Source organism: Mesoplodon densirostris, chromosome 1 (assembly GCF_025265405.1).
Source record: "Mesoplodon densirostris isolate mMesDen1 chromosome 1, mMesDen1 primary haplotype, whole genome shotgun sequence".
Taxonomy (NCBI): domain Eukaryota; kingdom Metazoa; phylum Chordata; class Mammalia; order Artiodactyla; family Ziphiidae; genus Mesoplodon; species Mesoplodon densirostris.
In genome coordinates this window covers 171,068,199-171,082,069 of record NC_082661.1, presented here as the reverse complement: position 1 = coordinate 171,082,069, position 13,871 = coordinate 171,068,199, and the positions used below count along the sequence as shown (strand labels likewise).

Sequence of the window (13,871 nt, the reverse complement as noted above, 5' to 3'; positions counted from 1 at the left end):
CTATTTCCCAAGTGCTTGGGGAACGCTAAGCACTCAATGAATGTAAATTTCCTCCTGCCCCTTTAGCCCTCTGGCTCCCTTTTGGGGAGGGGGGTTGTGGAGAGTGGAGACAGAGAAGACAACCCTGTAGATGCAGGGATTCACCCCCGACATGTGTCAGTCCCCTGACCACCCCCAGCCCACTGAGGGACCCCTGCCCGAGGGGACCACAGTCATGACACCCTGCACAGGACCTAAAGCCTCCCACCACTGCCTTCCTCTCAGGCCTAAGCAATGGCCTTCTCCTCCTGCTGATAGCTCCCCAGAGGGTGGAGGGTCAGGGAATTAATAGCACTTAAGTCTGTTCTGAAGGTGGGTGTGGACTGGGCCTCATACTGGCGCCCACGGACAGGCCCCGTGCAGCCTGCACCCTCCCGATGGCCGCTGAAGCCGCCTCTGGAGCCAGGTGATTTATGGGCCTGCACGGGCTGAGCGGAATCCATCTTCCAGCTCCCAGTGGCTGGGAAGTGAAAGCACTATCCTCTCTGATTCACCCCAGACCTCCAGGCCCACAGAGGCCAAGGCCAAGAGGGTGGGGACTCAGAACACACGGTCCCCAAAGATGCCTGATCACCATGATGAGACCTTGCCCTTGGTTTACAGAGGCCCAGAGAGGGCTAGCTACTTGTCTAGGGTCACACAGAGAGTCTAAGGTGAGGATACAGAGCTGGGGCTGAGGGACCAGCAGGAAACTTTGTTAATGAGGACCTGAGTTCGACTCCTGTTGACCCTGGACAAGTCCCTCACAGTGCAGTTTTCTCTGAAGGGGGAATGGTAATAGCACCTAACTCAAAGCAATGTGAGAATTCAATAAACTAATGCTTCAGAAGCCCTCAGCACAGTACCCATCACACAGTAGGCACTAACTAAATCATAGCATCTTGCAAGACCCCACAGGGATCAAACCTGCCTTGTTATTTCTTGAAAGTGGAATAGAGACAGCAAGGGCCTGAGTCCCAAGAACTGGAGCCCAGGGTCCCCAGGAGGCCGGGCAGACTCAGGGCCCAGGTGAGATTTCTTGGACTTGCTGCCATCAAGTGCCATGTTTGCTCAGCTGGGAAGAGGGGAGATTAACCCCCGGCTCCACACTTCAGAGAGTCAGGCCTGCTTTGTGTGCTGCGCTGGGCTCCTCTGCCCTCTTCAGCCACTTCCTAGTTTCCAGATGCAAAAGGAACTGGCAAGGGAGGTGGCGGGTAGGTGTCTTCTGGACAGGAGCTTTTGAACATGAGTGGTCATCCCCAAGGTCACCTGCATCCCCCCACTTCCTAGAGGTAACTATACCTTGTCACTCACTGAGAAATTTGGACAAAAGTGTTGAGAGGACTAACATTCTGACGTAGGTGGTCATCAAGGCAACAGGAACTGGCCTAGTTCTCGGCTGGGGCTGAATTCTTGCCCTCCAAGTCCTTAAACACCCAGAAACTCTGTCCTAAGGTTTTGGACCTGGGGTGGGGATGGCTTTCTGGCTGCTGCAATGCTATGCATTCTTGGAGGTCGGGTGGGGTGGGGGTGGAGGGAGGGCAGCTGTGGCTCCAGCCACCTTTCAGCAAGTGGAATTCCCACCTTCCAGCCCTGGATCAGGCCTTCAAGGGTTTCTCAGGCTACCCTCATGTCCCAACTTAACGAACCTGGGCCACTTTGATGACGAGGGGTTGGGGCTCCCTCCCACAGGAATGTGTTGGGACCGTGCCTCCCTGGTGTCCCTAGAGGTCTGGAAGTCTTTCATACCATCCACCCTCCCCAGGGGACGCTCAGCTGACACCTGTGTGAGAGCGGTAGCAAAGTAGCAGTGTGGTAACAGTCCATGTGACAGGTCGAAGGACTGAGGCCCAGAAAGAAGTGCCTAATGGCATAGGGAGGCAGAATTTCCCATGGGAAAATCAAGCAGGCTCCCGGCATCCTCCCTCCGTCCCCCAGCCCCTGTGGCCCTGAGCTGCAGTCCTCTGAGCCCTCAGGAATTCAGGCTGAGTTTGCTGGCTGTCAGAATACTGTAGCCTTGAGAATGAATTCAGGGCTGGCAAATTCATTTTGCCTCTTCTCCCTCCGGTGGTGGAAGGAGTGATCTCGCCGGCCCTGAAGGAGTTCAAGCCGAGGTCAGAGAAGCCCTCTGAAGGATGTTCTAAAATGGGGGTTGGGGGGGATGGTACTCCGGCCTGCTCCCGCGTTGGCCCAGGGTCCGCGCTGATCACTGCCCAGGAGGCCAGGGGCGATCCTCGAGTCTGCGTGGCACGTCCGCGCTCCCAAGAGGGCCTCGTCAATCAGACAGCGGCTCTGGCCGGGCCAGGACGTCTTCCGCTAGTCTCAGGCCCCGGGGGAGACCCCCGCCTCGGCTGTCTCCGGGTGCCCGCCCCCCCCGGGCGGTGTCATTGTTCTCTGACGTCACGCTGCGGCCCCGCCCCTCGACCCCCACCCTCCCTCCCCATCTCCGGCTTCAGGCGCCCGAGACCCTGCAGCCTCCAAAGCCCCGGCCGACCAAGGCTCCCCCCGCGGCCCGACCGGGGCTGCGCCCCCTTGCGCTCTCCCCAACTTGCCTTTGTTATTCCAGCTCCCTTCCTCGCCTCGCCTCCGACACCGCGGCGGACTGCAAAACGCGGAGCGTGGAGCCGCCACCACACCTGGAATCCGAAGCGGGCGCCGGGCCGAAGCCTCCCCAGCTTGTGCGGGGAGGGGAGTGCGCGCGTGCGCGCGTGTGTGTGTCCAACCCAGGCTGCGCGGGCGCTGATTATGATTTGGGACTGAGGGTACCGCAAATCATGAGTAGCGGGGCTTGGGGAAGGGGTGTGGAAGAGAACGTGAGGGGATGTGTTTGTATGTGTACATGACGTGAGGATTTAGTGCACAGGGAGATGTTTTGTTTTTTGAATGTATGTGGGTTTGCACAGTGGTGTGTGTGTGTGTGTGCGCGCGCTTGCCGTGTACACGGGCATTTTTGTGAGCGAAAGTACGTGTGTGGGTGCGTGTGCGTGTGAAAGCGTGTTTGTAATACTGAGTGTGGGCGCGAATGTGTGTGCCGTTTGTGTAGGAGTTTCCGTGTGAGGGGCAGCGGACGTGAGCCAAAGTGGGCGCGCACTTAGATGCTCTCAGACGTGGGTCTGCCAGGGGAACCCGGCGACCGGGCTCACCCAACTAAGCCTTGTGAGTGCCATTGCTCTCCGCGGCTCCTGGGACAGTGCACAGCCCTGGGCCGGTATCCCAAGGCCACCACCCCGCCCGCACACATTGGGCCCGGGACGCTTCCCGCCGGGCCTCGGGGAATCCAAGCGCTTTTGGGTGCCGGGGACAGACCGTGCGCACCGCTTCTACCCAGCGCTCTAGCCCAACATTGCCCTTGGCGGGGAGGGGAGGGGTCCTCTGCTCGCCCCACCCGCCAGCCCCCGGGCTTTAGGAGCAATCCCAAAGCCTCCTCCAACGGAAGTCTTTGGCAATCTCCTTAGCAACTCGCTCAGCCCCAGTTCGGGTACCTGACAGCTTTCGCGGCCCCAAACGCACTCCAGTCGGGGGCTTGAGAGCAAAGCGGGGGACACTCCGGTGAGACAGGTGATTTTAGCCCCCTCTCCAATGTGATCCTCAGCATTTCTCTCCTGCTCCAAACTTGCTGGAGCGGGTGGGGGTGGGGTCGCGGTTGGTGGGGGGAGCGGCCAGGGAGTAGTGGAGGCAGGAGAGAGAAGGTGAGTGGGAGTGGGTGACGCGCGAAGCCCCATCAGAGCCATAGAGGGGAAAAAGCTTGGAGAGCGCCCAGACCGAGGAGCTGGGAAGAAAGGGAGCAAAAGAGGGAAGGGGAAAGGAAAGGCGAGGGAGAGAAAGAGAGACGAAAAGAGACCGGGAGAGGCGAGAGCGCAGAGAGCGCTAGGCGAGCGGAGCTGAGCGCCGGCGGCGACGGCGGCGGCGGCGGCGGCGGTGGCGGTGGCAGTGGCGCGGCGCTCCGCTCCTCCCCTAGTTCCGCACCGGCTTTTGTGGCCGGCCGGCGGCGCGGGGCCCTTTGGAAATAGAATAGCCAATGTAATCTGACACTTCAACTTGCTCGGCTCCGGGCGAGTTGATTCACTTACTCACCCCCTAACGCCGAGTTCCTTTTCACTGTCTGTGGACATTAAAAAAGCGAGCGGCGGCTGGCGCCCGGGAGAGCGAGCGGCCGGGCGGCAGGCGGAGAGCAGCGACCGGGCGGCGGAGCGAGCGAGCAGCGCCGGCGCAGCGCGGTGACCCCAGCCCCGGTCGGCGCGGAGCAGAAGCCGGCGCAGAGCCCATCTCGGCGCCCTCGCAGCTCCTCCCGGCCGGAGCCGGCCCTGCCCGGCAGCGGCGGCGGCGGCGGCGGCGGCAGCGGCGCGTCCTCCAGCGGCGGCAGCGGCGCTCGCAGCTCCGGGTAAGTTTGGGGCCAGACCCGGGCGTCCGCTGGCCCCAGGCCTTCCTCCCGTTCCCCGTGGACTCTTGGGGTGAGACCGTGGGGCGCTGGGCGTTAGGGTTTTTCCCTTTAATTTCCGCCGGTACCTGGCGAGCCGGCCGAGTGGCCGGCGGCTGGGCTCCGCTGCGCTCTTCTTGGCTACCAGGGGCCGAGGCCCAGGCGACCGGCGAACGCCGGGCTGCGCGGAGCCGTCTTGGTCTGCGCGCGGGGGCCGGGGCTCTTCGGGTGCGCGGGGCGTGAGTGCAGTTGTACGCGCGCGGACCTGGTGCCCGCCTCCTGCCGGCGCGCCTGCAGCCCTGGTTCAGTACACCGGGGGCCGGGCAGGACCGGGATTCGGGAGGGAGGGAGGGAGGGAAAAAAGAAGGAAGGGAGGGAGAGAGGGAGGGAGGGAAGCAAGGACCGGCGTAGGATCACCTCGGTTTCCCTCGTCTCTTTTGGAAAGACGCGAAGTTGTGCGCCTGTGTGTAGGGGAACCGCCAGGGAAGGCGCCGGATTTCGTGGCGGCAAGGGGTGGTGGTGTTAAGTTGTGCATCTGAATTTCCAGGGAAAACACACACTTTTGTAAATGGGAGGGGGGGCGCGGTTAAGTTGTTTGTGTGGGAATTGCCCAGGGAGACGCGGCGCACCGTACTAGCGGGGAACGCCAAGGGGTGTGTGTAGGGTCTTCCAGTAGATCTTTAGAAGCCCGAGGAACCTTAAGGCCAAAGCCTCGATGGAGCTGCCCCGGCCAGGAGGGGAGCCCAGGGGGAAGATGTGCGTGTGTGCGCGCGCGTTGCAAATACGAAAGTAATTTCCCCGTGTTCTTTTCTTCCTCTCCGTCTCCGGCGGCGGCGGCCCCGGGGGAGTGGGAGGCCGGCCGGGGCGGAGGTTGGGGGGCCGGGCCGGGGCTGGAGCTGGGGTGGGGGGCGGGCTCTGGAAGCTTGTTTCACATTCCTGGCGTCTGGGCTGGGGAGAAAACAGTGGGGAGCGCGGCCTCGGCGTCTGGGGCGCGGGCAGCGGGCGCGCGTCGCCCCCTCGCCGGGGACATCTGTCCAGGAAGCCAGCCGGGCGAGGAGAGGGCGCGGCGCGGAGGGCAGGCTCCCCGCCCCGGAGCAGCGGGGGCGCGGGCGAGGGGCGGCCGTCTTCCCGGCCTTTGTGCGCCAGCAGATTTTCACGGGAGACTGCCCCGGAGCCGCCGGAGAAGGCCGGGAGCCGGCCTCAGCCCCGGGTTTAAAAGACACTCCAGGAATGTAAACAACCCGAGCGGGAGGGCGGGCGGGCGGGTGCAAGCCAGGGCAGCCGGCCCGGGTCCCCCACCCCTCCCCGGGGGACAGCCCGACAGCAGGGCCGCTCAGACCGACCCCTCTACCTGCCGCAAACTTTTTCCTCCCTTGCCGTCCCTTCCCACCTCGCTCCTCCGGCGGGCCACGGAGCGAGGGCCTCTCTCTGGGCGGGAGCCCAGGGCGCCTGGCACCCGGCGCCTGACCCTGGAGGCCTGGCGGCCCGGCCCCTGCTTGGGTGTCCGGAGTCCCGGCAGCGCCTGCCTGGGAGCCGCAAGCTTCCTGCACAGGCAGTGCCGGAGTAACTGGGGCTCTGTGAGCCTGCCCGCCTGCCTCCCTCCTTCCCGCTGCTCCTAACCCCCGCTCTCCGCCTTCTGCTCCCCCCTGACTGCTTTTCCAATGCCCTGACATGAGGGAGGAAGATTTAACTTGGCAGCCCAAACAAATGTTCTCTCAGAGGTCCTCCAAGAAGCTGGCGGCTGAGCTGGCAGGGTGAGGGCACTGCTCGGCCAGCCTTTTCTTCCTCCCTGCTCTGCCATGGCCATTCGGAGCCCCCTGGGTGGACAGCCCAGGGCATGGGAGAGTAGGGCCCAGCCCCACAGATTTAAAAGGGCAGGGGGAAGCCACCTCTGGAAGCTCCTGGCTTGGCGCTGGGCAGGAGCTGCCCGGAGTTGCCTTCTGGTGCCAAGGATTTTCTGGAGGATTTTCTTGAGCAACAGTTTGTCTCCTTGCTGCAACCCCGGGAACAGGGCCTGGTAGACCAGAGGGTTAGCCAGTGCCGTCTCCTCCTCCCTCGTGGGTGTGAAGACAGGCTCGTTACACAGGGCAGGGCAGGAGGCCAGAGGCTGTTCCCAGAGGTGCCTGGGTTTGCTTATTATTGTTTCTTGAAGGTAGAGAAAAAGAGGCAGGCGCTGTAGCTGGAGAATGGGCAGCTTGGCTGGTGATGAAGTCTGACCGGCCTTTGCTGGCATTTGTAGTGTGGTCCCGGGAGTTTAAAAGTTGCTCTCAGGGAAGTTCAGATGAGGGAGCAAATCCGTAACTTTCTCTGTCCCGGCTGCTTTTTGAGGGGGTCCAGGGAATTCCTGGCCCCTCACTTGCCCGCTGCCTGCCCCTCGTGTCGCAGTTTGTGAATGCCCCAAGCCTTGTGCTGATCTTTCTCTCTTCAGGTTGAAGATATTGAAGCACCATCATCAAACAAAAGACACATTGAAAGCCGTATCTGCCACAGAGCACGTGTGACTTTGGGGCCAAGGGAATGCATTTGGAGGGCGATGGTGTTTTCTTCTGAGTTTTATGTTTTCAGTTGGGTTTTGTTTTCCCCAAAAGGACAGAAGCATCTCCTTGTCCCAAGTCACAAGGATATGAAATGCTGTTTTCACGTGTAAATCTCAAAACTGTAGACTTCTGAGTTGGTGGCAGTGACTGTGGTGGCTGGGGGCGGGGGTGGGGATTGAGCAGTAGGGAGTTTTCAAGAGTTTTCAATGGTTTTTGGATTGGGGTTTTGAGGCATTCAGGGTATGGCTCACAGAGAAGAGTTGGGAATGAGTAATTGTTGGACTTATTGGAAACTTTGATAACTAGTCCTGTCTATGCAAAAAAAGATTGCTGGCTTCTTTATGGGGACAAATGTCCCTTTTTTCTCCTAAGGAAGGAGAGAGGAGGAGGAACCTCATTCCTTTCTCAGCCAGGAGCAAAGAAAGACCCAGAGACTTGGGATTTCTTTCTCTCTCTCTCTCTCTCTCTCTCTCTCTCTCTCTCTCTCACACACACACACACACACACACACACACACACACACGCCTGGTGACAGTAACACAACATTGTCTCCATCCCTTGTCCCCAGAAATGTGCCCCAGCCTAGGACAGGTGTACACCATCAATAGAAAATTGCAGAGGGAAGGACCCAGCTAAGAGCTGCAGACTTCACTTTTTTCCTGATTGACAGAGATCGGGGTGGATAAGGAAGGAAGACACTTGGAGGCCTGCTGTGTCCCAAAAGTTTTGTCGTAAGAGTACCCGTGTGTGAAGCCACAGATACTGAGTTCTCTAGCCTCGGCCAGCATCCAACAGGCAGTTGTGACCCTAGTCTCATGGAGAGATGTTGCTGTAAGAAATTCAGGCACCAACAAGTCAATTTCCGGAAGCTTCTCTGGGCACTCTGTCACAGAACCAGGAAGCCGAGCCTGCCAGGTCCTGAGTCCCATACTTTTCATTCATAACTTTGCTCCCCAGGGCCCTAGCCTGGCTTCTATCACCACCTCATCTTTATGAGGTTCCTTAGGTTTTGTGTGGACAACAAAGGCCGGGCTGCTGTAATTACCCTGAACCCTGCTGCAGCCTTGCCTGGTGACTGCTCTGACCTCTCAGCAGGACACAGTGGCTTCTGTCCACGCCCTCTAAAGAGGGGGGCTCTTTGTCCCTAGAGCTCTACCCTGAGGAAAGGGGGAGGCAGAGCCTGCGTAGGCTGGAAGCTCCAGGGGTGATCCAGAGGTTGGACCCTGCCCTCAGGGAAGATGAAGGGAGGCTGAGAAAACCAGTCCCAAGCGCAGGCTATGAGGAAAGAGTCCAGAAACCCGTCACGATTATGAGGGCGTTTGCTATTACCTGAGGAGGTAGGGGAGAGGTGTCAGGAGGCTGTAGCTGACTGGCTGCTTTGGGCCCATAGCTTCACTCAGCTGGGCCTCAGTCTCCACATCTGTAAAATGGGCCCAAGGGCAGGACACCCGCCCCCCCGCCCCCCAATCCTACCTGCTTGCTGTGAGGATGAGGCAGATATGGCCGTGAGATCCCTGGGTGTGTGTCCCCTGAAGGCCTGGCAGGCTCTGGGTACAGAACGGATGAGGCACAAAGGGGTTGGATTGGAGGTGCTAGAAGCATTTTCCAGAAACTGCTCTCCCATCCAAGGCTACCTCCCTGGCAGCTTATTGTCCAGCCTTGGCTTGCCTGCTCCCCATGACAGGGAGTTCACTACCTTTGGGCAGTTTTTGCCTTTGGTGGACAGTTCTGACTATTGGTGTGCTCGGCTGCATGCCTTCTGGAAATCAACCCCTCCTGACCCTCTCTGGGCTTGAGGAGCTGGGGGTTCTCCAGACCACAAACTCGTACTTTCCTGAATGATCCCAGATTCAATACCAGTGCCCAGGCAAGCCACACTCCTGTGGGGTGGGAGGACACCCTTCAAATGGCTGCTTCCAGCCCTTATTGGGAGTGACCTGTGGGGAGTAGGAGAGGGTCTGCCTGAGGGGCTCACTGTCATCTGTCTTTGTGTGCCAGCTTTCCTCCTGGCACTTTCCTTGGATCGGGTAGGAGGAGAAGGAAGGAGATAGATAGCAGGGGGTGGGGTTGGGTCAGGGGCCCAGCATTGATCTCACAGATACTTCCTGAGAGTCCACAGTGTGAGGACCGTGGCCTGTGAGAGACCCTGAAATGTGTAAGACAGTTCCTGTTCCTTAGGGGCTCACAGTCCAGCAAGGGCAGGAAGATCAGTCCAAATAAATAATTAACCACCACCAGCTGGCTGCCTGCCACGGGGTGCACGATGACAGTAGTAACCACAGCCCCTCGCCTTTGTATGGCACTTGGTGGATTTAGAAGCGCTCTCCAACTTCGCTTAACCCCAAGAACAGCAGTGGAAGCTAGCTACTATTTGGAATTAGCCCCATCTAGCAGAGAAGAAAACTGAGGTTCAGGGAGGTGAAATGACCTGTGCCTCAGCCAGGACTCAACCCCAGGCCTTACAGATGCCAGCTGTGCTACTGCCTTCGCAGTCCACCAGCAAGGCAGGGACAAGGATACAGAAATCCATGTGGACCCCGAGAATGGGGAATCAGGGACTGAGGTTAAGGTGGAGGAACTGTGCCCAGGAAGGGTCATGGTGGGGCCTCACTTGCCCTCCCCATTTGGCAGCACGCGGCCCATGGCCCGAGCAACTGCACCCTTTTCTTATGGCACAGTGTCTTACAGCCAGAGCTTGCTCTGAGCCCCAAATCCTGCCATGACTGCAGGGCACACGTGTCTGTGCATGGGGCTTCATCCCTGGCCCTGGAGCAGGAAGCAGAGGTGTTTCCAGGCCCCAGATCCCCGTGCAGCCCAAGGCTCTTCCCTGGGCTGCGATGGCTTCTATAGGTACAGACGTTGGCTCAGCCTGCCCCTTCTCTGGCTGAGTCAGTCCCCAGGCCGTGCCGGGTAGCCGCCCTGTAGGGGCCCTTGAAGTCCTTCTGCCCCTTGACACTGCCCGCCTGCAGGCCAGTCCCCTGCCCCGGGTTTTCTGGAGCTCATCTGAGTGCCACCCCAGGACAAGGCTGCAGGTGGTGGTGTCCAGAGCAGGGAGCAGCCGGGCAGGCTGAACTGGCAGCCCCCCAGGAAGCCTGGCCCAGCCTGGCACACCTGCACAGGTAACGACTGTGGCCCAGGAGGGCCCCGGGCCCCGCCTGTCAGGCCCAGCTGCTGGGGTTACTGCAGGATCGTGTTGGGGGAGGCCGGGGTGTCTGAGCTAATTAGATTTCTTAGATTTCAATGCTCCCCTAATCCTGTTAGCCCGGCTGTAATTGTAACCACTCGAAGGTTTCAGCCGTGGCAGGCTGTTGAGGACAGACGGTGTGGGGACTCGACTAGGCCCCAGCCCCCAGCCTTAGCCAGCCGGCTGGGGACTGGGGACTCCCTTCCCAGGTCTCCGGGGTGGAGGCCTGAGTGATGTAGGTGTCGTGCTTTTCCGTAGAGTCTTAGCATTGCAGACTGTCACAGCAGGCACGGCCCTTAGAGATCATCCAGCGCAAACCCTTCACTGTGCCAGTGGGGTAACTGAGGCCTGCAGACGGATAGGGACTGGCCTAGGGCCTGGATGGCTGGTAGTGGCAGGGTGGCAGGCACTTCTGTTCTGGCTTTGTAATCTTTGTACCTGGGGACTTCAGGGCAGGTCTGGAATTGTCCAGGGGCTAGTAAACCCTCCAGAGAAGTCTGCTTCCAGAGATAGGGGTTGGAGGGATTCATTTGTCCCAAAGCTGGCTCCCCAGTTGGCATTACCTGTACACAGACACAACGCTGTTGCCTCTGCTGGCCAGGGTTTCTGCTGAGGACTCAGGTCTGCCCCTCCCAGGGCTCCCAGACATGGGGGCTTTCTCCCTCCTCTCCCACCAGTCTGTCTCAGATTCTTGATTGCTTGGAGGGTCCACCTCAATGCAGATTATAGCCTTGCCAGAAAATGACAGAGCTAATCTGAATGTTGGGGTGGGGGGGCATGACATTTAAAATATAGTCTCTTTGTACTTTCAGTGGCTCTTCTAAAATTATTTTGGAATTATTTTGGTGTCTGTCTTAAATGGACACTGCACCCACTTTCTGTCCTTTCTTCTACCCTGTCCTCATTCTCATTCCCCAGCATCTCTAGTCATTCACCCACAGAGGTTGGCGCTTGCAGGGGAGGGGGGCGGATGTCTGTGATGCCTTCAGAACCCCTGCCTGGGAGCTTCCCACCCAGCAGTCCCGTCCCGTCCTCCTCTTCGCTCTGGAGCAGTGGGAAGAGATGTTTGAAACTTCCTTCTACCCTGGAAGCTCCCTGCCTGTGTGTTGCACCCTTAAGCATGTGGTGTAGAATTGAGGGGCCGTAAGGGTTACCTGGTCTGACATTTTTTTTCCCAGTCCGGGAAACCCAACTATTGAAAGAAACAATTGGCTGTATCCAAGGGCAACAGCGAATTAATGGCAGAGCCAGGCCTGGAACCCTGTCTCTCTAGCCCATTAGTTCATTAAACATTTATTGAGCACCTATTGTTGGCCTGGTGCGGCCCCGATAGCCACCCTTTGGAGCTCAGAAATGAATGCTGCTCCACCTTTGACTTGGGAAGGGCCGGATGAACCTGGGGAGGACATTTTCAGTCGAACCCCCGGATCCTATGCAGTTGGAGGAGGATGGGCAATGGGGCCCCAACCCAGCAGCATATTTCTTGAAAGGTAATAATAGGCTGGTTGCATTGGAGATTTGAGGGAAGTAAATCAGAAACCCTTTAGGGAGGGTACAAGATTTCTCATCTGCCCAGGCCTGTTTAGTCCAAGGAGATGGGTGGCTTCCTCTGCCTGTCCCCCAGCCCCAGCCGGCCCTCTGAGGGCTGATTTTTGTCCTTTGTAGAATGGCCTGCTAACACTTCCTCTGTGGATGGAGAAGCAGGGAGGCAGCCCGGTCCGCCGTGGGGGTTACCCGTGTCACCTCAGGATGAGGGAGGAGAGCCAGGTGCCTGGGCCTCACCCCGTGCCCAGGCTTTTGTCCAAACTCCAATCCTACTCCCTGGTAGACCTTGGCCAAAACTAGGAAACCTGGCACTCGGCTCAGCCCAGGTAGCACTCTGGCTGAGGGACAAATGGGGCACACAGACCTCTGGGGAAGGCTCCTGAAACCCTTTGGCCTTGGCAAGTGGGGAGGGCCCTTTTAGGTCTCTGTCCCACCTTCCTGTTTTGCAGTGGGGAAACCCAGAGCCCAGAGAGGTAAAGGGACTGGCCACACATCACACAGTGAAATGGATCCCTTGCACCAGAGTGTCTCATTGAAAGGCCCTGAGTGTTCTGGGTTCGAAGGGGTGGAAGTTTCTTACTGATGTCATTATTTTGGTGCTTCTGCTGTTTACATCTTTAAAACAACTAACCAAAGTCCTCCATAAATATCCTAATAGCCAGCATTTCTTGGGCAACTCGTTGTTTTAGGCTCTTATACTGCCTGGGATCAACTCTCAGCTCCACCCTCTGTGACATCTGTGACTTTGGGCAGCTCCACATCTGCAAAACAGGCTCACTAATAGTATAAAAAGAACATATTACCTTTCCCTTAGTTTGAGAAGATGGAGCACATGCGGGGTCTGGCACATAGTAAGTGCCCAAGACACGGCAGCCTCAGTCATCGTCATGGCCATTGCTTCCCACGACACCTGGTCAGCTGTTAGCACTGCGTTACCTCCAACTGACCGACAAGGACACTCAGGTCAGGGGGATTGCCCAAGGTCATCTGGTACCTCAGGACCAACAAAGGCAGGCTTGGGATCCAGGCTTCCTGACACCTGCCATTCTCCCCTCTGTAGCAGGAAGGGCTGCTGGGACATCTCGGAGAGGCCCCCTGTGACAACCCAAGTTTTCATTCACCCTATCAGGGAAGCCTGTTCCCCTGTGAGAGTTGGTTCTGAAGGTGGAGACTTAATCCGGGTTCCTGCCTTGGAACCTCATCTTCCTCACCTGTATATTGAGGCGAGGGGATGATCATCCGTCCCTCGCAGGCTTTTCCCCGGTGGAGAAAAGGAGAGGATGGAGGGGCTGAGCCTTGTCAACCATCAACTACTGTGCAGAATCACAATGGATGGTAACTGACTCTGGGACCTTAGGCCAGTCACGGATGCCCTGAGCCTCGGTTTCCTCCCCCGAAAATCATGAGCTGAGACCACATCCAGGTTTCCCAAAGTGGGTCCTCGGGAACACCGGTCCAGAAAAAGAAGGACAGATGGCAGGGCACACCCTGTCCTGGGAAATCGCCAGCCCCTTTGCCTCACCCAGGGTTTCCCAAGCTATAGGACACTCCTCTGGTCTCCCTTTTTAATGCAAAATAACTATTAGAGACATCAGTGGAACATCCTGGGAAACGTGCAGCTGGGTGGTCACTTCGAGCTCTGGCATCTACAGCTCAGCCAGCCCAGTGGATGGTTTCCCTGCTGAAGAACAGCCTTTCCCGAGGGATGCCTATGATGGGGAGGACGAGGACGGCTTCCTTGTGGACAGAATCCCCGCCAGCCTGCCTTCTTGGCGGTTCTACCTGACTTCTACCCGCTTCAAGCCTGCAGGTCTCTGTCACTTTTGCTGGCCTCCTTTTCTTTTATTGTTACCAGACCACAAATCCGTTTGTGGTTGGGCAGGCCCCAAAGCAAGGGCAGCTTGGCAGAGGGGTGGGGCCCCTGCCATGTCCCTAGAGATAGGCCTCAAAGACCTGCCAGCTGTGAGGCAGGAGGGGCCTTGTACCCGACCTGCGGGGACCCTGAGTCTGCGTGCACACCTTGGCGATTATGTATTTTTCTAGAGAGATATGGTCCCCAGCTTTGTTCCCATCCTTGAATGACTTTGGACACCTGAAAGCAGTGTAAGAACCACAGCCTTCATCCAAGGGTCTAAAATTACCCTGGCCCTGGAGTGAGCATGACTGTTGG

General features: G+C 58.4%; 1 protein-coding gene across 3 annotated transcripts in view; it reads left to right on the top strand.

Annotated features, from left to right (window-relative positions):
- Positions 1–4,104: 4,104 nt before the first annotated feature.
- Positions 4,105–13,871, top strand: part of ZMIZ1 (zinc finger MIZ-type containing 1) — a 234,236-nt gene continuing 224,469 nt past the window's right edge. Inside the window, exon 1 of one of the 3 annotated variants that reach the window (XM_060111504.1) lies at positions 4,105–4,399. The gene's annotated coding sequence lies outside the window, so the exon portion shown is untranslated. The remainder of the gene's footprint in view (positions 4,400–13,871) is intronic. The other 2 variants (XM_060111493.1, XM_060111499.1) reach the window with 2 other exon arrangements.